At 38.1% G+C, this 23,099-nt stretch overlaps 1 protein-coding gene and 1 non-coding gene across 2 annotated transcripts in view; both read left to right on the top strand.

The window, feature by feature from the left end:
• The window catches only part of FGF14 (fibroblast growth factor 14), a 195,683-nt gene that overhangs the window by 129,106 nt on the left and 43,478 nt on the right, over nt 1-23,099 (top strand). The gene's annotated exons all lie outside the window — the stretch shown is intronic.
• LOC114673638 (U1 spliceosomal RNA) lies at nt 6,516-6,681 on the top strand. Its single transcript, XR_003724408.2, has one exon. It is a non-coding gene; the product is annotated as a U1 spliceosomal RNA (small nuclear RNA).

Raw genomic sequence — 23,099 nt, 5'->3', positions numbered from 1 at the left:
GATGTTAGATAAATAGATAGGTGATAGATAGACATAGATAATGTATCTTGGTTTAAACTTAAAGTTTAATTTGTAGTACCCAGTTACTCATATCAAGAATGGCTTAAAATGACAGAGCTGCAAAACCTATATACATCAAGTTGCCCAGCACTTAGATAATATTGTTTTACTTTATAACTTCTAATTGCTTTTGCTTTTTTTTTGTTTTGGGTTTTTTTTTTTTAAAGGTTTGGGAGAAGCTAGGCTTTGAAACTGTGGAAATTTAAATACAGTCTGTCACGATCAGCTGGGGTTGCTAACCCTCACCGCAAATATTGTTTACAAAGCAGAGAGAAGGCATGCTCCTTGCCTTTGAATAATTTACATATCTATATATAATTTTAAAAATATTAAAACTAAAGGTATACCAATGTCACATCCATGTATGCACTGTATGTACATTTGGAAGATGTGTGCTTTTAATGTGGCAGATGTAATGACTGCACTTCTCATTCTACTCAAGTAGAGTATCCAGGAGACAATGTGAGACACTGAACGCGTTTTAGCAGATCTGGGGTTGGTTGCTTCCTCTTCACGTGGAGCAGTATAAATAAAGCTAGAAGTGATCCTGAGAACTATGCATGAATTAGATGTCTGGGGCCCTTTTCATGACCTCACTAGCCTACTCTTAAAACCTCCTTAGCATCTGATACTTCCGCCTTGCCGCACTTGACCCCATAGGTTGTGTGTACAATGATGTGAGTGCTGCACCAAAGCAAAGATCAAGTCTAGTTCATTCAACACTGTGTGCCTATTGTCTTAAATAGTCCAAGACACATAGCAAGTGTTTAAGAAACACATGCTGACCCTGAAAAGCCATGAGTAAAATTGACAAGTGGGACAAGAGAAAGATTAGATAGGAATGGGAAAATAGGTGGGAAATGGGAAGATTATATTCAGTATATGTTACCATTCAAACAGTGAAAAAGTTAAATAATCTTCAGAATGACATCAATTAAACTTTACATAAGACTAAAGTCTAAAGGGAAGAAAGGGTAATATTAGAAAGTAAGCAAGAAATTTGCTCCCTGGAGCACAAATATGTTAATGGTGTCTCCTGGAATTAAGCAATATGGCAACCCAATCAGAAATGGCTTCATGAAGGTGGGTCATAAGCAAAGCCTTATGGGATCTGAATAAATTGAGAGAAGGAAAAACTATATTCCCCAAAATGATCAGAATGTAGAAAATTTTCTGGCAGCAAAAATGCATAGGGCATATTTAGAAGCCTTCTCTGAACTGGAGGATATTAAAGAATAGTAGAAGTTAAGATCACAAGGTCTGTTGGAGCCACACTGTGGATAGCTACTAAAGCTATTATGTTCAGACTTTGAACTGTGAGCAGTGACTTGTTGAAAGAACTTTAAGGAATGCCAATTTGGCACTAATGTACCAGATAAATTATAACAGAGTTATCAGGAAACGAGAGATCAATCAACAAGCTGCTACAGGACTACAGTATCCAAAACAGCATGGCTTAGGTACAAAAACAGACACATAGACTGATGCAACAGAATACTGAACTCAGAAATAAGACTGCATACTTACAGCTCTCTGATCTTTGACAAACCTAACAACAACAACAAAAAGCAATGGGGAAATGATTCCCTAGTCAATCAATGGTGCTGGGATAACTGGCTAGCCATATGCAGAAGATTAAAACTGGGCCCCTTTCTTGCACCATATAAAAAAATTAACTCAAGATGGATTAAGGACTTAAATGTAAAACGTAAAACTGTAAAAACCAAAGAAGACAACCTAAGCAATACCATTTAGGGCAATGTCAATAAGGGAAAGGTTTCATGACAAAGATGCCAAAAGCAGTTGCAACAAAAGCAAAGATTGACAAATAGGATCTAATTAAACTTAAGAGCTTCTGCACAACAAAAGAAACTATCAACAGAGTAAACAGGCAACCTAAAGAATGGAAGATAATTTTTGCAAACTATACATTCAACAGAGGTCTAATATCTAGCAGCTGTAAGGAACTTAAAAAATTTACCAAAAAAAAACTCAATGCCATTAAAAAGTGGGCAAAGGATGTGGACAGATACATTTTTTTTTTTTTTTTTTTTGAGACAGAGTCTTGCTCTGTCACCAGGCTGGAATGCAGTGGTGCAATGTCTCAGCTCACTGCAATCTCCGCCCCCTGGGTTCAAGCGATTCTCCTGCCTCATCCTCCTGAGTAGCTGGGATTATGGGCATGTGCCACCACACCCAGCTAATTTTTGTATTTTTAGTAGGAACGGGGTTTCACCATGTTGTCCAGAATGGTCTCCATCTCCTGACCTTGTGATCTGCCCACCTCAGCCTCCCAAAGTGCTGGGATTACAGGTGTGAGCCACTGCGCCTGGCCAACACTTTTAAAAAGAAGGCACACATGCACCAACAATCATATGAAAAAAGGCTCAACATCACCGATCATTAGAGAAATGCAAATCAAAACCACAATGAGATACCATCTAACACCAGTCAGAATGGCTATTACTAAAAAGTAAAAAAATAACAGATGCTGGCAAGGTTGTGGAGAAAAAGAAATGCTTATACACTGTTGGTGGGAGTGTAAATTAGTTCAACCATTGTGGAAGACAGAGTGACAATTCCTCAAAGACCTAAAGACAGAAATGCCATTTGAGTCAGCAATCCCATTACCACAGGAATTACAAATTGTTCGATTATAAAGACACATGCAGGTGTATGTTCATTGCAGCACTATTCACAATAGCAAAGACATGGAATCAACCTAAATGCCCATCTATGATAGACTGGTTAAAGAAATGTGGCACATATACACCACAGAATACCATGCAGTCATGAAAAAGAATGAGATCATGTCCTTTGCAGGAACATGGATAGAGCTGGAGGCCATTATCCTTAGCAAACTAATACAGGAACAGAAAACCAAATACTGCATGTTCTCACTTATAAGTAGTAGCCAAATGATGAGAACTCATGGACATACAGAGGGGAACAACAGACACTGAGGCCTTTCGGAGGGTGAAGGGTAGGAGGAGGGAGAGGATCAGGAAAAATAATTAATGGGTACTAGGTTTAATTAATACCTGGTGGTGAAATAATCTGTGCAACAAACCCCCGTGACACAGGTTACCTGTGTAACAAACCTGCACGTGTACCTGTGAACTCAAAAGTAAAAACAAAATTAAAAACAAAAAAAAAACGCTATTATAGCAATCGAGGTGTGAGTGCATATGGATTTGAAACACGATATTGGCAGTGAAAATAGTAAATTTGATATAAGTGCAATATATAGACATAATTTAAGGAAGAATTAATAGGATATAACAATTATTTGGCTAAGGAATTAAATATGGCTAATGCTTACTGCCTGGGAAAGAAAATTTAGGACAAGGAGCCAGTTGGGGACACAGAGTAATACTGACTTTGAGGACATAACGAAAAGAACTCAAAGTGAGAATGTTCACTAGACATTAGGAGACAGGACTGGAATTCAAACTGAAGGTCAGTCATAGAAATGCAAAATTAAGGTTATGAAGTCATCAAAAAGAATGAGCTCTCCATAGACCGAAAAGAACATGTGCTGAATTTTAAGGGATACCTTTATTCAAGGGAAGTTGGAAAGAAGGAGAGCCAGAGAAAAATGAAAGCATAGTAGGCTTTATTGATTCAATTGCTGGTTTGGCTCTTTGCTTATATAAACATTCATTTAATTATTTCTCTTATCCCAGCTGCTAAATCAATTACCTTGTAATAATAACCGCTTAACTAAAAATCAACAAAGTCTGTAAACTCTCTAAGCTTCTTTAAAAACTATTTTACATCTGTGTTATATGGAGACAAAATCATCAAATTTGGAATCTAAAACCCAGGGCTTAAATGCTGGCAGTCACTTCCTAAGTGTGTATCTTTAGATTGGACAAGTTTAGATTGGACAATTTAAATTCTAAAATCAGAGGCTTCAGCTCTAAAACAAGAATGAAAGATACTCCGTTTTTTTTTTAATAATTAAATGAGATAATACAGTTAAAGGAACTACGTCAGGCCTCTGCCATGTACCATGCTAGTCCCTGACTCTTTCCTGCTTTTTTAGAAAATCAACAATTGAAAGTCTACTATTCGATATACATATGACACTAGTGTATTTATTTAGTCTTTGAGTTTCTATCATGGTCAGGCACTGCTCTGATGCTGAGAATACAGTAGAAAAAAAGACAACGTCCAGTCTTCCTGAGGCCAGAGACTAGTGGAAGAAAGACTAGTGGAAGAAACAGTGAACTGAAAATACACAGAAATTCAGGCAGTGATAAACTCTTTGAAGTAAAATAGAGCAGAATGAGAGAATGGCAAGATCAGTTTGGGAAGGCTCTATTTCAGATGTAACACTCAAGGGACACACACCTGAAATGAGAGAGAGAGAGACAGACAGACAGACAGACAAAGACAGAGAGCAGTGGGGAGCATGCCATGGAAAGATGCTTGGGGAGGGAAAGCATGCGGAGTGGACAGCAAGTGTAAGAACCATGAGGTGGCCATGAGTAGCAAATGCAAGGATCATTAGGAAGATGGACATGTGTGGCTGACGTGGCACGGGCACGAAATAGAGGCAGAGTTGTTGGCAGTGGGAAGGCCATGCAGGTGTACGGACTGTGGGGAGACACTGGAGCTCTTAGAGCAAGGAGCCGTCTGCTTCGGAGGAACGTTAGCGTTCCTAAATTCAAACCCCTGCATTGTGCTTCTCCATGCCCCTGATTTCCCCTTCCTCATAGCCTGTGTATCAGTGCTGTGCGATGAGTTCTGTTCTGGGTGAAATGCACAAAGTTCCTTCAAAGTTTGAAGGGAGTGGGAAAAAATTAGTGTTAAAGGTTTAATAAGGGTTTCTTAAAGAAAAAGAATAAAGACATGTCAAATGCACAACCCCTTTCCCCACCTGACTTCAAACAAAGAGAAAATCCCACTGTATGTCATTCTACACAGTGTCATTTAGACAAAGACACTGACCATGACAAGTCAATGGCAGAGATTTGGACTTCATGCGGAAGAATTAAAGTAGCAAAGACTTTAAGTTGTAGATTGGCATCTTTAGATTGGCATTGGCATAGTGACTTCATTTTTTAAATGCTGCCAGAATTTCTTAGAAAAAAAAATTAGAGCATATGGTGATTCACAAGTGCCTGCTGGAAAATTATAAAATCAGCAGCAGTATTTCTGGCTGCTGAGATCCTGTGAACAACAACTACCTTCAAAAGATAGAGGGTAGCAAAGGAACCAAGGGTGCCTTTCTAACTCCACACGGTGTGTAGTATTTTACAACTTGTTTCCCTTTAGCTGGTACTGGCAGTTCTATCACTCTAACAAGAGAGGCACCTTATTAATAATTATTTATTTTAGTCATATCTCAACTTTAAATAGTAAGTACTATGCCACCACCAGTCTATCCTTTCCAGATACCCAAACTGATGCTCAGAGATGTTAAATGAATTGCCCAGTGCCACTCAGTTAAGAAATAGCTGAATCATAATCTGAATGTGGGACCATCGTGTTTCAGAGTCTATGCCCTTGATACTTTACCACAGAACCACAGAGAAGGGAGGTTTTTCAGGGCATGATACTTACTGAAAATAAAAAGATACAACTTTAAATTTGTCCAAGAAAAAATGACTAGAGAAACACATAGCCCATGCAGTTTTCTCTCAGAGATTCTACGTGACATTATTGTTTGCTAGAAAGTAGGGAGCTAGTTGTTCCTTTTGTAAATATAACAGTCAAATCATGTTACCATTAGGACACATTAAAAACATCAAATTACCATTGGACCTTATGTGAACATATTAAGATAATAATGATAGTCTTCAGTGCAATATTCAGATCAATAGTTTAAACCCAAAATATTTATACCTTCAGATTAGATGTAGGCAAATTAATTCATTCATGTGTCTTTTATGTGTTGTTTACAGTTTGAGAAATATTTCAAAATGGAATTCATATAAGTTTAAACACATAATGGTTTTATGTAAAAATATTGTTAAATTACATTTTCCCCTGAATTGTTATTTCTTGGAAATGTGCCTTAGTCACTGAAATATTCATACATTAACACAATGAAAGAAGTGAACCTTACTAGGCTTTGACTATCAGATTTGCTGTTGGTTTTTGACTATTGTGAAACTATGTTCTGATTTCTAAATTAGGAAGAAACCTGTATTGTTAATATGGACACATGACATATTTGTCTGCCTGACTTTTGATCCCAGCTACACCCTCTGGCCTTTCCAAATGATGCTTTAATATCACATAAAGATAAAGGGAGGTGAGACAGCTAAAGGGGGTGATTCCGGATTAGGAGGTAAGGGAGGCCAGATAACATGGTGCTGTGACATCTTCTGTGACTTTTCAGTCACTTATTTCATTAAGGGATATATCTCACTAGAAGCGAGGTAGAATATAACAAATCCATGTTTGCTGGGCATATTTTATGACAACAGAGAAATTCACAGACTGGTCTTACCTGGCAGGGGAGATGGCATGATCATGAAAATGGTTTTTCCCAGGGTGAGCTTCCCCATTGCATTCTGATGTGCTGATTTCCGTGATCTCCCCAAATGTGGGAAACTCACTCAGCTGCGTCACTGGTGGTAGTGGGGGCTGTGTCATGCTCTCCCCTTGATGTCAGGGGTTTTTTTCCCTAAAAACAAACAAACAAACAAAAACAACTGGTCTCAGACATTTTGAACAAAACAAGTAGAAGCTGTTTTCTCTAAGAAATTACCAGCAGTGTCTATCTATAGATACATACATATTCACACATGCTCATAAAAACACACAACCATAGCAAAACCCATGCTATAATCTATAAACACTTTTTAGAGAAGAGGAGAGATTGTGTGGGCCAAAAGAGCCAGGTGGGGCAGAACCTAAGAGGACCTCGAGAATGACTAACATTTGATGGCGGCAAGCAGGAGAGGAGGAGAAGGACGTTACAGTCAGTGACCATAGCATAGGTAAAAGCAAAACGGGTGCCAAGGAGAACACTGTACAGACCATTCAGCAAGGAGCCCTTCCTGACTGCCAGGAAGAGGCTGCCTGCAGGAATGGCGTGGAAGACCATCAGCTGCAAGCTGAGGCAAGGCAATGGAGGTTTAGGTTTGCTTCAGTAGGTGAGCTACTTACACAAGGAGAAGCATGATGGAAGTGGTGCTGTAACATTCACATGGTGTGGGTTGTACTGGCAGGAGATGGATGATAGGCTGGCTTAGTGATGGTAACGGGCATCTTTAGATGAGAAGAATGTGCATGAGATTTCAAAAACAGGATCAACAGAATTGAACTGTATTGAGCACTAAGCTAGTACAGGCAGACAGTTCTAATTGGGTAGAATAACATTACAACCACTTCTTAAGTAAATAATTTGGCAGCCCAGACTTTCTTTTGCCTCATTGACTGAGGCAAGCATCCCAGACGTTTGATTTACCAGGCACTCTCATGAAGTACCTCAAGTATGTGCTTCCCTGCATATCTTTTATCACACTTTCATTACAGTGTGCTTATAGATTCTTCCCCTCTGGGTTTTATTTTATTCTATTTTGAGATGGAGTCTTGCTCTTGTCACCCAGGCTGGAGTGCAATGGCACAATTTTGGCTCACTGCAACCTCCACCTCCTTGATTCAAGCAATTCTCCTACCCCAGCTTCCCAAGTAGCTAGAATTACAGGTGCCTGCCACCATGTCCAGCTAATTTTTTGCATTTTTAGTAGAGACAGGGTTTCACCATGTTGGTCAGGCTGGTCTCAAACTCCTGACCTCAGGTTATCCTCCCGCCTCAGCCTCCCAAAGTGCTGGGATTACAGGTGTGAGCCACCACACCCAGCCAGATTCTTCCCCTCTGGGGTTTTAAAGGCCATTTGGGGTTTAAAGGAAGTTTAAAATCTCTCTCTAACCTTGAGATTAAATTAATGTTATTTTAGATTCAAAACTTTCTCCTGTACATAGCAGATAATTAATGTAATTGAAAGAGATTTGATTCCCAGATGTTTATGCATTTGTGATCCCAAATGCTTCCCTCAGGGAGCCATTCTCATTTGCAGTTAGAAACAAAATGGAAGGACAGCCTCAAAGCAGGCAAACAGTGTCAGTTAAATTCAGATGTCAAACCTGGGTTTTGGTGACAGCCCTGGAGTATAACATAGTTATGCTAGCTCTCACATCACCTTCTGAATTTTGCCAATTATGACATTCCCAAGACTGCCCAACAAAGGCTGACATCTTAATAAAAGACCATTCTTAATTGCTCTTCGTCTGTTACTCACTAGTGGCAGAATACAATCTTTTTATAACAAAAGAAGTTTGCACTGACTCCCATCGAGAGAAATCTAAGTAGAACAGGGGCTACAAAGCAATGGTACTCAGGGCCAGGAATGTAGAAGTTAGATGAAAAGTTAAGACAAATACTAAATACATGCCAAAGGCCCCACCTTCTAATACCATCCCCTTAGCGATGACTGTTTCAACATATGCATTTTGGGGGAATAAAACATTCAGATGATAGCACTATACAAAGCCTGAAAAGTTATAACACTTCTGCTTTTGAAATATCTGTAATTAGAAGCCAAATAACAAAGGTCTTTGGGAGGTGATTAGGTCATAAGGATGACACCTTCATGAATGGGATTAACAACTTCATTTTTTAAAAGGCCTGAGAGACACCCCTTGCCCTTTCCACCCTGTGAAGACACAACAAGAAGGCATTGACTATGAAATGGAAACCTTCACCAAAAACTGAATTTGCCAGTGCCTTGAACTTGAACTTCCCAGTCGCCAGAACTATGAGAAATAAATTTCTGTTGTTTAGAAGCCACCCAGTTCAAGGTATTTTTAGTGTACAAAGACTACCGAATGTACTAAGACAGTATTGCATAGAAATTACCAGGAGACACAGAAGAGTAGCTATAGAACATGCTTCATGCAACCGGATCTCAGCACTGGGATGTGCTTTGGAAGAAGCATGGGTTTTGTTCTGTGACTGGGATTTTCTTATGCTCTTCTTGCCTTTCAGTGACTCTAGCTGGAGCTGTGGCCTTCTACATTTTGAAGGAGACAGCGTTGAAGGCTGCCTTTTGCCAGCTGAGATCTAACACTGATTTGTGTAAATTGAGAGGGGATTTAGTCTATTGTCCCAGAACTGAGGATGGAGTCCCTGAATGGCAAGCTTCAGATGAAAATACAGTCCGATGATTATCCATGTGCGCCCTGTACGCTGCCTTGAGAAATGCATCCTAATGATGATGGCTTCAAGTTACGGTGGTCATCACAACACCAGGCAATTTTCATTTTGGCATTTCACAGAACGTCTACCTTTCCAGAGGCCAGTTCTAAATTTTAATAGCTTCACGTTCTGGCTGATTAGCTGACAAATGCAGTTAAATAACAAGCTTTCACTCAGAGAGAGATGATGCAGAAAGAAAGCTGCCCTCTGATATCCCCACTGATAATAATGTGAAGTGTGGAAGGCCTCAGATGTCTTTTCTGGATACCTGTGTATAATTTTCATCTATATTAATGGAACTCATAAATGCACCACGTGAATAAGAAAATGAATCTGTAGAAGGTAGTCCCTGTTGACTAGGCTGGTTTGGAATTTCAGAAAGTTGCGTAACACTTTCACGAATTTTTCTTTATCTTGGAAAAACATTGCCATGTGATAGATTTTATAATGACTTTCAAAAATACAGGGTTTCTAACTGAGAAGTTTGTGAACGTGGCCTGAACATTCTAGCTCATGTGTGTAATTGACAGCAGTGAATTATTTTAAAAAGTTAAGATGGGTCCACCTTGGCTCAGTAACTATTAGTATCAAATGAAAGCACACACTGGCATCAGGGGGAAACACAGCCTCCTCACTCTTCCAATTTCATTTCACATTACCTGCCGACTTCCAGGAAATCCTTTAGGCATAATTGCACTTATTCCCCTAGGCTCCTTACCCTCCTTTAAGACTTCCACTCTGCTATACTAACCTGCACAGGGACAGGGAAGTAACTCTTCGTGCATCTCTTTTCTTTCCTAAGATATGTTGCATAAATGTAAGGGAAAACTACTTGGCAACTCTAACACACACACACACGCACCCTAGAATTTCTCGGCTCTTCACAAGAGTGTGTTTTCTCTTTATGGAAAAGTTGATGTGGTTCCATTTATAAAAATAGCAGCTATTTAAATGGGAAAAGCTTTTTCTCATATCATCTGTGGGCCAAATGTTTTTCTAAAAACATACATTCTCTTTTTCTAGCAGAGAAGACAGATTCTAAATGGATTCAAGGTTCATCAAATCGCTAAGTTTTCTGTGGGTTAATGCATTTGACAATCAAGTTCACACAAGTGCCAAAATGAAAAGAAGTAAATTAAGAACTTTTCTGTCTAATTTCTTTATGCATTGTGTGTGTTTTTCATGTGTATGCATGATATTTATAAACTGATGTGATTAATATATAAACTGTGTGTTAAATCTGCAGTTATTTTTATTTCCTACATAGAATTTTATGTCATGATTTTTAGGAAGTTGAGACAAATAATATAAATCGTTTCTTAAACTCTGTTTTCTCTACTTCAGGGAAGCAAAAAGAGAAGTTCATATGTCTTCTTTCCAATCCTTTTTTTTTTTTTTTTTTTTTTTGAGATGGGATTTCATTCATGTTGCCCAGGCTGTAGGGCAATGGGACAATCTCAGCTCACTGGCTAATTTTTGTATTTTTAGTAGAGACAGGGTTTCACCATGTTGGCTAGGCTGGTTTTGAACTCCTGACCTCACGTGATCCTCCTGCCTCAGCCTCCCATAGTGCTGGGATTACAGGCATGAGCCATGGTGCCCAGGCCTTTCCAATCCTTTTTAAGCACATGTATTCATCGCCGCCTTCAAAAGTTCCAATTTCTTTTTTATTTTATTTTATTTTATTTTATTTTTTTAATTTTTTTATTATTATTATACTTTAAGTTGTAGGGTACATGTGCATAACGTGCAGGTTTGTTACATATGTATACTTGTGCCATGTTGGTGTGCTGCACCCATCAACTCGTCATTTACATCAGGTATAACTCCCAATGTAATCCCTCCCCCCTCCCCCCTCCCCATGATAGGCCCCTGTGTGTGATGTTCCCCTTCCAGAGTCCAAGTGATCTCGTTGTTCAGTTCCCACCTATGAGTGAGAATATGCGGTGTTTGGTTTTCTGTTCTTGTGATAGTTTGCTAAGAATGATGGTTTCCAGCTGCATTCATGTCCCTACAAAGGACACAAACTCATCCTTTCTCTAGCTTATATTCAGCTGAATATGACCTTGAATTTCACAGATTCACTTTTTATCCAATGCAAGATTCTGTCTATCATGCATATTCACTGCTGTTTAAACATTTCCACTAGTGATGACATCAGACTATGCAGGGGGATGGGGTGGTGTAGGGGTTGTGGTAGGCAGGGCTTCCAAACCAACAAGACTTCCCTCATTCCTTTGGCCACATTAAATACCTGTAAGAGCTAACTAAAGCATTAGATTGCTATGTGATGAATTGGTTCAAGATTAGTTCATTACCTCTGTCCGCCTCTAGCACCAAGGCTGCTCTAGGCTTTAAGCCTCCCAGTGAAAGACTCTGGATCTCAACTGGTTTCCAAGGATAGAGAGAAAATTACAGGATACATTCTAATTATTAATATTACAGATGTTGTCCTTACATTGAGACACACCTGCCTGGACAGTGGTAACCATCTGCTCCTCTGGAACTACATACAAAGACGGGTCCAATCCCTTAAATAAAATAGTTCTTCAGATATTTGGAGACAACTCTATTCTGCGAATCTTAGCTTTTCCGGGCTGAACTGTATCAAATTCTCTAAGTATTATTGGTAGCATTTCTCAATAACAGTAGTAATTGCTTATATTTCCACAGCACTTTGGAGTTTCCAAAACACTTTCACAACTGTAGGTTCTTAATTTTATAAATGAGAAAACTGGCACTCAGAGAGGATAAGTTACATTAGTTTAATAATTGATTTAACAAGTACTAATGGAGTGTCTACTGTATGCCCGGCACAGTGCAAAATCCTAGGATACAGGAGAGAATACATCAAGAATGGTGCCTCCCTTGTAGCTCTTATGATCTGGGAGTGGAGGAATACATTTTTAAAAATTACAGATGATACCCAGATAATACTCACAACTGGTTAGGACTTTAGCCCAAGTCTTCTGTCTCTAAACCAAATTAACAGGCCATTAATTTCAATACAGCAGACACTGCCCTTGGATTCATGAAACCCACTTAAACTAGTCTTTCGGCAACTAGTTGTCCTGGTACAAGCTCTTCTTAAGATGTACCTTCTTCATTCCATAACTAAATGTGTGAGGAGTCTGTGCATGTGTGGTTAACTTAGAGGAGAACTCTACACTAATTTCTATAAAATTGTATTTTGCCATTTTCTTTCTATCTCTCTAACTTGCCAACCTTCTTTTGAACTCTTATTTTATCATTTCTCACACATTAGATCTTCCTCTCAGTTTCTGTTCATCTGCAAGTTTTATGAAATTGTGTTTACCTAGATCACTGACAAGAAAAAAAAAATGCCCACAAGTGCTTGGTGTGAAAGAAAGAGCACACATTTGTCATTAGTCGCAAATTAGATTTCCTATCAGCTAAGTGACCTTGGGCAGATAGCATCCTCTCCCAGAGCAACTGGTTACTCATCTGTGAAATGAAGAAAGAAGGCTGGAGAATTTCTGGGGGATTTCCCTGTATTAAAAATTTTAAAATTCAATATGTTTTAAAATGCAAGGCTGAGTTTTAAAATTCTTCCCTTCTGAGTATGGAGAGAAGGAAATGCAGAATATATATACTGATATTTACTGATAGGCACTACCTCCTGCTTTACTAAAGGAAGGAAATAAATCAGCAAACATTGGCGCAAAATTCATACAACAGTGGCACTTAAGCAGAACAGCTACCACACCTTTCCTGAATCAAAAACAATGGCTTCATGAAGTCCCTGATAGTCTCTTTGCTATCTATATATTTTTTATATTTAGAAGTCAACAATGAATAAATTGATTATAACTAAGCCAAATAAATGATTAAAAATAGTTAATAATTTGGAGTCTTCAGTGAGCCCTCTCTTTCTCCTCTGTGTAGGAAAATTATCTTTGATTCTATTCTATAAGTGGTAGCCTTCAAAGGCTTCTTCCAAACATTTGCCTAATAAAAGAGAATCCGTATTTTCTAACCTTAACAGAATGCCAGAATTTATTTTAGTCTTTGAACTTGAATAAATTTGGGGGTCTTCTTTCTTAATATTGCTTCATTGCCACATAATGTATCTGTTTTATTCAGTCTTATGTGGGTTGCAATATGTGATATAATTTATTCCTGTCATTGTTTTAAACTTACCAATTAGAATGAATTCAAATTTAATTAATAGAAAATTTCACCCACATTTAACTAGAGATAAATGAGAAGTAATTATAGAAACCAAAGCTTTTCTAGCCTGAGAGAAAAGAAAATAAAGAGAGCATTCAACCCAAAACATAATTAATCATCTCTTCTACATGGAAAGTCTGTCCTGATACTATAGTTTAAAAACAGATTGTCTAAAATGCATGTCTATGTAAAGGTATGTTGCAACTATTTCATTTTTCTATTTAGAGACGATTTGCTATTAATTATATGAAACCCTGTGGTGGCTTAATTAGCAGGCAACAATGGATTGGCTTTTAGATTGTGCAGTTAGAAAATTCTGGCACTTTTCAGTTTCTAACTTGAAAGCTAGAATTTATTTTTGTCTTTGAACTTGAGTAATTTGTGGGTTCTTCTTTTTTAATATTGCTTCATTGTCACATAATGTATATGTGACATAACATAACTGTAGCCAAATGTTCTCTGGTCTAGGAAGCCTCCCCAGTGTCCTCCTGATCACAATAATTCATGTCCTATTTCAGCAATGCCTTTTCTTTCCTGTGAAAGTGAATGGCTGTTGTATTTGAATATATTACTTATGTATTTTGCTGAAATGTATCAAGGGGAGAGAGAAAATAACATCTGTTTGACAACATTGTTTTATACAAGTTTATGCACAGGAAAGGTGGTGCAAGTACTTAACTTCAGGGTTTGTCTAAACTCTCAAATTTAGGAGAAAAAGTTTAATCTCTGTCCTTTAAAGTGTGTATATTTTTATTTCAAAAATCATTAAAATGTGTTTCAGAAAAAGAATCTAAAACCAAGTACGCAGAATCCCTAGAATTCCACACAACTCGAGTGGAAAAAACTTCAGAAGTTTTACCTGAAAATGTTTGCAGCCCATTTCCTGAATTCATAGATCAGAAAATCAGGCTGTAAGTTATATATTATGGGCCAGATTAATATTCATTATTACAACAACCCTGATTGAGTAAGCATCCAGATGTGTATGTGCCTGAAATCTAGAACTTACTACAGATATAATTTCATTGAAGCTCTCAATGCCATATTTAAAGTTTTCATGTTAGTTGTGTGCATAGACTTACTACTCAGTAAAATTGGTCCACATGAGTAGCAATAATCTACTAATGCTTTAATCCTGATGTTTAGCCTAGCCATAAAGAGAATAAATCTTTTATCAGGTCAATACTTGGGTGGGGAGGCATTTTTCACATTGATGATTAAAGCCTTGTAATATGTTAAGTTAACCTTTCATGATGCGTCTCATTAGCCTCAATTTATTTGCCAAAGCTTTCTTCTACTCTCTTTGTGGGTGTTGAGATAGAATGCTACCACACTGCTAATGAAATATGGTGCCAAGTGGAGCTAACCCTGTAGGGACTTGAATCTTTCGGTGGGAAAGAATATGAAGACCCGTGCTGATTTGCACCAAAACATCCTTCTGCACTACAGATATGCTAAGATATTTACGCAATAGGCATCCTCTACAATATCTTAGATTAATTAACTCAACATTGATTATACTGGCTTGAAAATATTCATACACTGTTTTAATTTAATGTAGTTTAATATAATATAGTTTAATATAATTTTAAATCTGTGTGTTTTGTTTGTTTAATATAGTTTTAAGTCTGTGTGTTTTGTTACTATTTGTTATATATTTCCTCAATAAGTTCCTTGATAGTCCTGTCATTCTTTGATTTCAAATAATGTTCCTAGAACACTGCAGTAGATCTTTCAGTACTATTGATTAGGTTGTTTAGAAATGCAGTGTGTTGGCCAGGCGCGGTGGCTCATGCCTGTAATCCCAGCACTTTGGGAGGCCAAGGCGGGCGATTCACGAGGTCAAGAGATTGAGATCATCCTGGCTAACACAGTGAAACTCCGTCTCTACTAAAAATACAAAAAATTAGCCGGGCGTGGTGGCGGCACCTGTAGTGCCAGCTACTCAGGAAGCTGAGGCAGGAGAATGGTGTGAACCCGGGAGGCGGAGCTTGCAGTGAGCCGAGATCGCGCCACTGAGCTCCAGCCTGGGCGACAGAGCGAGACTCCGTCTCGAAAAAAATAAAGAAAGAAAAGAAAAGAAATGCAGTGTGTTCTGTCCATTTGCTCCAAATTAACAATTTTTAAAAAAGCATTAGGTGTAGTATCTATTATGCTAATGCATTTTCGCTTTTTTAGTTCTGTAGTTACAGGAATGTCATACAAGACAAGAAAACAATTAGATGGCTGTTTTGTCTTATTAATAATTTAAGTACTTTCAATTCTGAGCTGAGATAATAGGACTAATACTAGTATTTCAGGCTATTCTTTTTTAATGCGATATTTATTTTATTAATCATTAAATGAAATTTACTCTGTCATTCATTATCCAATTGTTTGTTTTAATGAATCCCACTTATAAAACGGTATTTAATATTTCAGTTAAAATGTTTGTGCTTTTTAGTCTCACTAATATACACAATAATGAGATAAAGATACAAATATATTGCAAACACAAGGAAATTACTAACAGCATTAATGTAACAACACACATTAGCCCACAATAAATGGTTTGTATAAAAACTACGGTTAGACTCAAACAATTCATAAGTGATTCTGCCATTATGAATGCAGGAAAATCCACAGGAATAAAATCTTGATATAAACGTACTTTAAAAAAAGACTTTATGTTTTTACAGCACTCTTAGATGCTCAGAAAAAGTGAGCTGAAGGCACAGAGATTCCCCTTATGCCCCTTGCCCCCCCACACATAGTGTCTCCTGTTACCAACATCCCCCACCAGAGTGGTACATTTGTGACAGTTGATGAACCTACATGACACATCATTAGCACCGAAAGTCCGTCATTTACATTAGGGTTTATCCTTGGTGTTATCCATTCTGTGGGCTTGGACAAATATATGAGGACGTGTATCCATGATTATAGTATCATACAGAGTATTTTCCCTACCCTAAAAATCCTCTGTCTCTGCCTATTCATTCTTCTCCCCACCCCACTTCCTGGCAACCAGTGGTCTTTTTACTGTTTCCATTGTTTTGCCTTTTACAGTATGTCATGCAGTTGGAATCATGTAGTATGTAGGCTTTTAAGATTGGCTCCTTTCACTTAGTAATACACACTAAAGTTTATTCCATGTCTGTTCAGGGATTGATAACTCGTTTCCTTTTAGAGATGAGTAATACTTCATTGCCTGGATGTTCCACAGTTTACTTATCCATTCACCTACTGAAGGCCATCTCGGTTGCTTTCAAGTCCTGGCAAATTATGAATGCAACTGTTATAGATATTTGCATGCAGGTTTTTGTGTAGACAGAAGTTTTTGGCATTTTAGGGTACATGTCAAGGAGTATGACTAGTGGATCACGTAGTAAGACAATGTTTAGTTTTATGAGAAATCATCAGGCTGTCTTCCAAAGTGGTTGTACCTTTTTTTTATTCCCACCAGCAGTGAATAAGGGTTTCTGTTGTCTAATATTTTCTTGTCAGTATTCAATTGTGTAAGTTTTCTGGATTTGAGATTCCAAATAGGCGTGTAGTGGTTGTTTTAATATGCATTTCCCTGATGACATATAATGTGGAACATCTTTTCATATGTTTATTTGCCATCTGTATATCTTCTTTGGCAACTTATCTGTTAAGGCCTTTGGTCCATTTTTAAATCAACTTGCATTGTTTTTTATTACTGGGCTTTAAGAGATATCTATATACTTTAAATCAGATATTTCTATTGCCAAAAAACTTCCTCCCAGTCTGTCACTTCTCTTCACATAATTTTAACAGTCATTTGCAGAGCAGAAATTTTTAATTTTAGTGAAGTCCAGTTTATCAATTATTTCTTCCCTGAAACATGCCTTTGGTGTCGTATATAAAAGTCATAGCCCAAACTAAGTTCATCTAGATTTTCTCCTAGGTTACCTTATAGGATTTTTATAATTTTACATTTTACATATATTTGTGTGATCCATTTTAAGTTAATGTTATGAAGGATGTATGATCTATGTTTGGATTTATTTTTTGCATGTGAACATACCAGTTGTCCCAATACCATTAGTTGAAAATCCTACTTTTTCTTTATTGTATTGCTTTTGTTTCTTTGTCAAAGGTCAGTTGACTGTATTTTTGTGGGTCTGTTTCTGTGCTCTTTCCTGTGTTCCATTGATCTGTTTGTCTATTCCTTCATCAATACTTCAGTGTCTTGGTTATGGTAACTTTACAGTGAGTTTTGAAGTTGGGTAGTGCTAATCCTCTCACTCTGTTTTTCTCCTTCAATATTGTGGTGAATATTCTGGGACTTTTGCCTCTAAAGGTAAACTTTAGTATCACTGTGTCAAAATTCACCAACTAAATCACTGGAATTTTGATTGGGATTGAATCAAATCTATAGATCAAGTTGGAAATAACTGATATCCTGACAATATTGAGTCTTCCTACCCATGAAGATGGAGTATCTCTTCATTAATTTGGTTCTTTGATTTTTCCATTAGAGCTTTATAGTTCTCCTCATATAGACCTTGAACATGTTTTGTTAGTAAATGTACTTTTAAACATATTTTCTTCCCACTATTTTATGTGGACATTCATCAAGCTTTTTTGTTTTTTGTTTTTTGTTTTTTTTGCTTGATTCAGTCTTTTCAGACAGAGTATAATGATTTTAAGGTATGTATTATTTTTAAAATAACAGATATTTTATCTTATGTGCAGTTAGAGACTTCCCTGTTGTCACTAAAATATTTACATGTTGTTGCTTATTATGGTTTCCTTTTATGTTCATTTTAGAAACAATAATAACTTAAATTATGAAAACAATGAAATACGAATATGGGCATCAAAGAGGAAAATGAAGAAGCCATTTCAAGCTGTCAAGAATATATTCTTAGCTCTGTATTCAAAAGTACTTCATTTGTATAAAAAAGTTAAATTCAAATCCACACTTTAAATTTTTTAAAAAAGTAATACAACTGTTTCTGTCAAAATATGTATGGTCAAATGACCACTTTCTTCCTTCTGTGTAGTTGCTTATTTTAGAAAGCTTTGTCCCAACAGGGTAGCAGAGAGATAATGATTCAACTATTGTCTTAAATTCTTACCTGCTTCTCTGCCACTGTCATCGAACCACTCTCTCCAAACTTTGGTCTGCTCTGCCCTAAATCAATAAGATATTGCTATCTGTCTGATGCAGGTTGTATTCCATTATCTTATCTTCCCCAGTTTGCATTGCAATAATATTGGGGTAAAATATTGCATGGGTTTATAAAAGGGATTCAGTAAAATACAAACACACATTTAGAGCTTGTTCTTGGATTTTATTTGCATTGTCAATTTAGTGCCTTCAGGAGTCATTTCACATTCTTTGCTTCAGCATATCTGCTTTTAGTAAAGCTTTGCTCTATATTGGTAGCTTTCAACCTGTGCTGCACTTCTGAAACCCTAGGGAGCTTTTAAAAACAGAATGATCTCGTATCACACCAGACCAATTAAATCAGAATCTCTGGAGGCTGGCATTCTGGCATCAGTACTTAAAACACCTCCCCAGGAGATTCTCAAAGGCAGCGATGGTGACAAACCACAGCTCTGTACAATAGAACAGGCCGCTCCTTTATAATTATTAATCATAGTGTATATTAATTCATCATCACATACGTGGCTAGAAAAAAATTTGGAACAAAAGGATATGTGATATGTAAAGGGCTACAATAATTCAGACTGCTTTGAGGAGAGCTATTATTTTATTGTTATTCTTATTCTATCTTTTGTCAATATAAATTGAGAGAATAAACAGACAAACATTACAAATGAGTGATAAATTGCATTTAAAGCCTAGTTAAGACTATTTAAGACTATTATGCATAATACAAGAAAACTATCTTTATTATTTGTGGGGGGTTCCTTCTGAAGGATCTGAAGGAGAATCGGTTCTATGCCTCTCTCCTCATTTCCAGGGGGTGCCTGGAATTCCTTGGCTTGTAGACGCATCACCCTAATGTCTGCCTCTGCCTTCACATGGTGTCCCCTGTGTTTGTGTTTGTGTCTCTGTGTGTCTCCTCTTTTTATGTGGATGCCAGGATGTGCTCTTTCCTGTGTTCCATTGATCTGTTTGTCTATTCCTTCACCAATACTTCACTGTCTTGGTTATGGTAACTTTATAGTGAGTCTTGAAGTTGGGTAGTGCTAGTCCTCTCACTCTAAACTGGTACAGCTTTATTTAAGCCTAACTAATTACATCTGTAAAGACCACACTTGCACATAAAGTCATATTCAGAGTTCCAGGTAGACGTGGATTTTTGGAGGACACTCTTCAGCCCAGTACTGCACTCATATTACTCAACTTCCCCACTGCTTTTGATGCTGTTCAACACTCTTCCGATAACTCCTTCCTCCCATATCTTCTGTGTCTGTTTTGCCTGTTTTGCTCCCTTCTGTCATAATGCCCCTAACAACATATTGCAAGAGTCTGCTAAATAAATATCTGCTTCCTCCCACAGTCTGTGCAATCCTGGAGGGCAGGGAGTTGACTTATTCAGGTCTGTGTGTGAACACCAACCAATTTTTGGCTCATGGAAGCCCTTAATAAGAATTGGAAAAAAGGAAGAGAGGAAGAAAAAGAGAGCGAAGGTTGTGGGTTCTGCCTCCATGGGCGTCATGAGGAAACACACACATGCCTTGACTTGATGGACCTATACAATTCATTTTTTAAAATACCGACATTTTGTACTCACATCAAATATCTTGTACCTGAATGATGTCATGCCAGCTAGTACAGTTTCTGGTTATAAAATCGTAGATCAGGACTAATGATTATTGAACCCAGTTTTCCAAATTATTGAGCCTCACAATTTTGGGAACTGTGATTTCCATAGATTTGTTTAAGAAGTAAAAGGCTGGCCAGGCAAGGTGGCTCATGCCTTTAATCCCAGCACTGTGGGAGGCTGAGGCAGGCAGATCACCTGAAGTCAGGAGTCCGAGACCAGCCTGGCTAACATGGCAAAACCCCTCTCTACTAAAAGTACAAAAATTAGCTGGGCATGGTAGCAGGTGCCTGTAATCCCAGCTACTCAGGAGGCTGAGGCAGGAGAAGCTTGAACCCAGGCGGCAGAAGTTGCAGTGAGCTGAGATCGCACCCCTGCACTCCAGCCTGGGCGACAAGAGCGAGACTCTGTCTCAAAAATAATAAATAAATAAATAAATAAATAAATAAATAAATAAATGGCTTCTATATACACAGAGGATTTGTTTTACACGTTGATTCTCCTATGTTATCTTCATTCCACAACTATATGAATCTGTAGCATGAAATACATATTTGGCAAGCAAAGATTCCATAAAGGAAAGAGTAGGAAGGTATAACGAACCAATTCTGAGACTTCCCTAAGCAATCAGTTCACCTGCTTGCCTCCATGAAGGCCATCTTTGTCTTCTAGCACAATTTGTGAGAGACAGCAAGGCATCTTTTTACCACTATTAACCTAATCCATGGCAGTGTTCCCAGGGACCAATGTTGTCAGTTGTAGAGTAATGCCATTTAGAGGCTGGATGGGTTTATTTACACTTGCAGCCAAGCAAGAGTCTGCATGGAATTGGCCCAAACAGGGAATTTTCAAGTAATTTCTCTATCTTCGTATGTGTGAGTTTTTTAGTAGTCAATTCAGTTTTCATTAGCTTGTCAACTCTGATATCTGACAACTGAAATATTAAGTAGGGAGGGAAAAGAGTAGAATTAAGAGAAGGAATATGTGTGCCAGAGGCAGAGTATTATCATCCTCCTGATGTAGTCACGATGACCTAAGTCATCTTTTGCTATTGCTTTCATATAAAGGTTGTAAAATATATGAACCAAATCAAAATGGGACAAGGAGAGTTGCTTGCTCACAAAATGCCTCTGATCTATTGTGTGCACGAAGCATGACTTTATGACAAACACATAGAGACTCTAGATGGGCAAGTTCCAGTCCGTGAGTGATTTTCATATTCAACCCAGTGGGATCACTATCATTTAGTGGTATATTAAAATGCTAATTATCATCCAATGTCAAATCCAACTCCATACAAGCTGTTTTAAAATTCAGAATTGGTTGCTTTATGAAAAGTAAATTTGAGACTATTTGGAAATAAAGACTATTTGAAAATGTCTGGCTTCCTTAACTTCAGTAGCTCTTGCCATTGGGTCACAACTTCCGTGTGGCGGGGGAGGTGCTATCTTCTGGGTAGAGACCAGGAATCCCACTAAGCTTACATTGTATAGGATAGCCCTACGACAAAGAATGACATGGCCCAAACGGCCAGTCATGCCAAACTAGAAACTGCTCAGAATAAGCAAGGAGAATGAAGAAGCAAGCTGATGCTCAAACTAGTGAATCTCATTTTGTTGTTAATCGCCCCTTTTCTGCAACCCTCATGGGTTAGGGAAAATAATTCTAAAGCAAGAGAAAAGACGGAGTTGGGAGATCACCAGTGAGGTTCAATTTTCCATCACATTCACCCTGCTCCACACCTCAGATAATCATGTGCTTAACTGTGCGATTTGCTTGACAATTACAGAACACTTTCTCGCCCATTACTACCTTTGATCCTCACAATTCTGTGGGGTAGTAGGAGCAGGTGCTGAAATTGCCACATGCAAATCAGTGAACTGAAGCTTAGAGACCTCCAGCAGGGGTTGAGGGTCAGTGGAAATTATCCCAGGGTTCAGTCAACAGGAAAGTGTATTGGAATCAGAGTATTAGAATAATAAAACCAACTAAAATTTACCATGCTTTTTATTTCCACTCTGTGCCACCAATTCTTAACAATGTCAGTGATGGAACCCTGTGCCCCAGGGGACAGACTTCTCACTAGCTTCTGCCACTTTGGTCAGCTGCTGCTCTGGGGAGGTTAACTTTCTTACTTCAAATTAACGCTAGAGAGGAAAAGGAAATGCATAGACATAGGATGAAATTTCACTCCTGATGTCTCCACACCCAAAGCTTCACCATGCCTATCTCAATCTGCTGCTCTGGGGAGGTTAAGTTTTTTGTTGTTGTTGTTGTTTGTTTTTTGAGACAGAGTTTCGTTCCTGTTGCCCAGGCTGGAGTGCAGTGGTGCAATCTCGGCTCACTGCAACCTTCGCCTCCCAGGTTCAAGCCATTCTCCTGCCTCAGCCTCCCAAGTAGCTAGGATTACAGGTGTGCACCATCATGCCTGGCTAATTTTTGTATTTTTAGTAGAGATGGGGTTTCACCATGTTGGTCAGGCTGGTCTCAAACTCCTGACTCTCAGGTGATCCACCCCTCTCGGCCTCCGAAAGTGCTGGGATTACAGGCGTGAGCCACTGCACCCAGCTGGGAAGTTAAGTTTCTTACCTCAAATTAATGCTAGAGAGGAAAAGGAAATAAATAAATATAGGACCAAATTTCACTCCTGATGTCGCCACACACAAAGCTCCTTCACCATGCCTGTGTCAATCTGGTCATTAAAGTAGTATTTCCTTATTAGGAAAAAAAAAAGAACTAGATCCTTAGAATATTGTTTATTCCATCCCATGGGTTGAGTACATTACATATTGACAGTGGTACATTCCAGCCACCAGAGACAACCAACCTTTTTATGTCAATCAGTGCTACAGAGAGCTCTCCTTGCCTTACAGCTGGCCTAACCA

The sequence above is a fragment of the Macaca mulatta genome, chromosome 17, assembly GCF_049350105.2.
Source record: "Macaca mulatta isolate MMU2019108-1 chromosome 17, T2T-MMU8v2.0, whole genome shotgun sequence".
Lineage (NCBI taxonomy): Eukaryota > Metazoa > Chordata > Mammalia > Primates > Cercopithecidae > Macaca > Macaca mulatta.
This window is presented reverse-complemented; position numbering and strand designations above follow the sequence as displayed.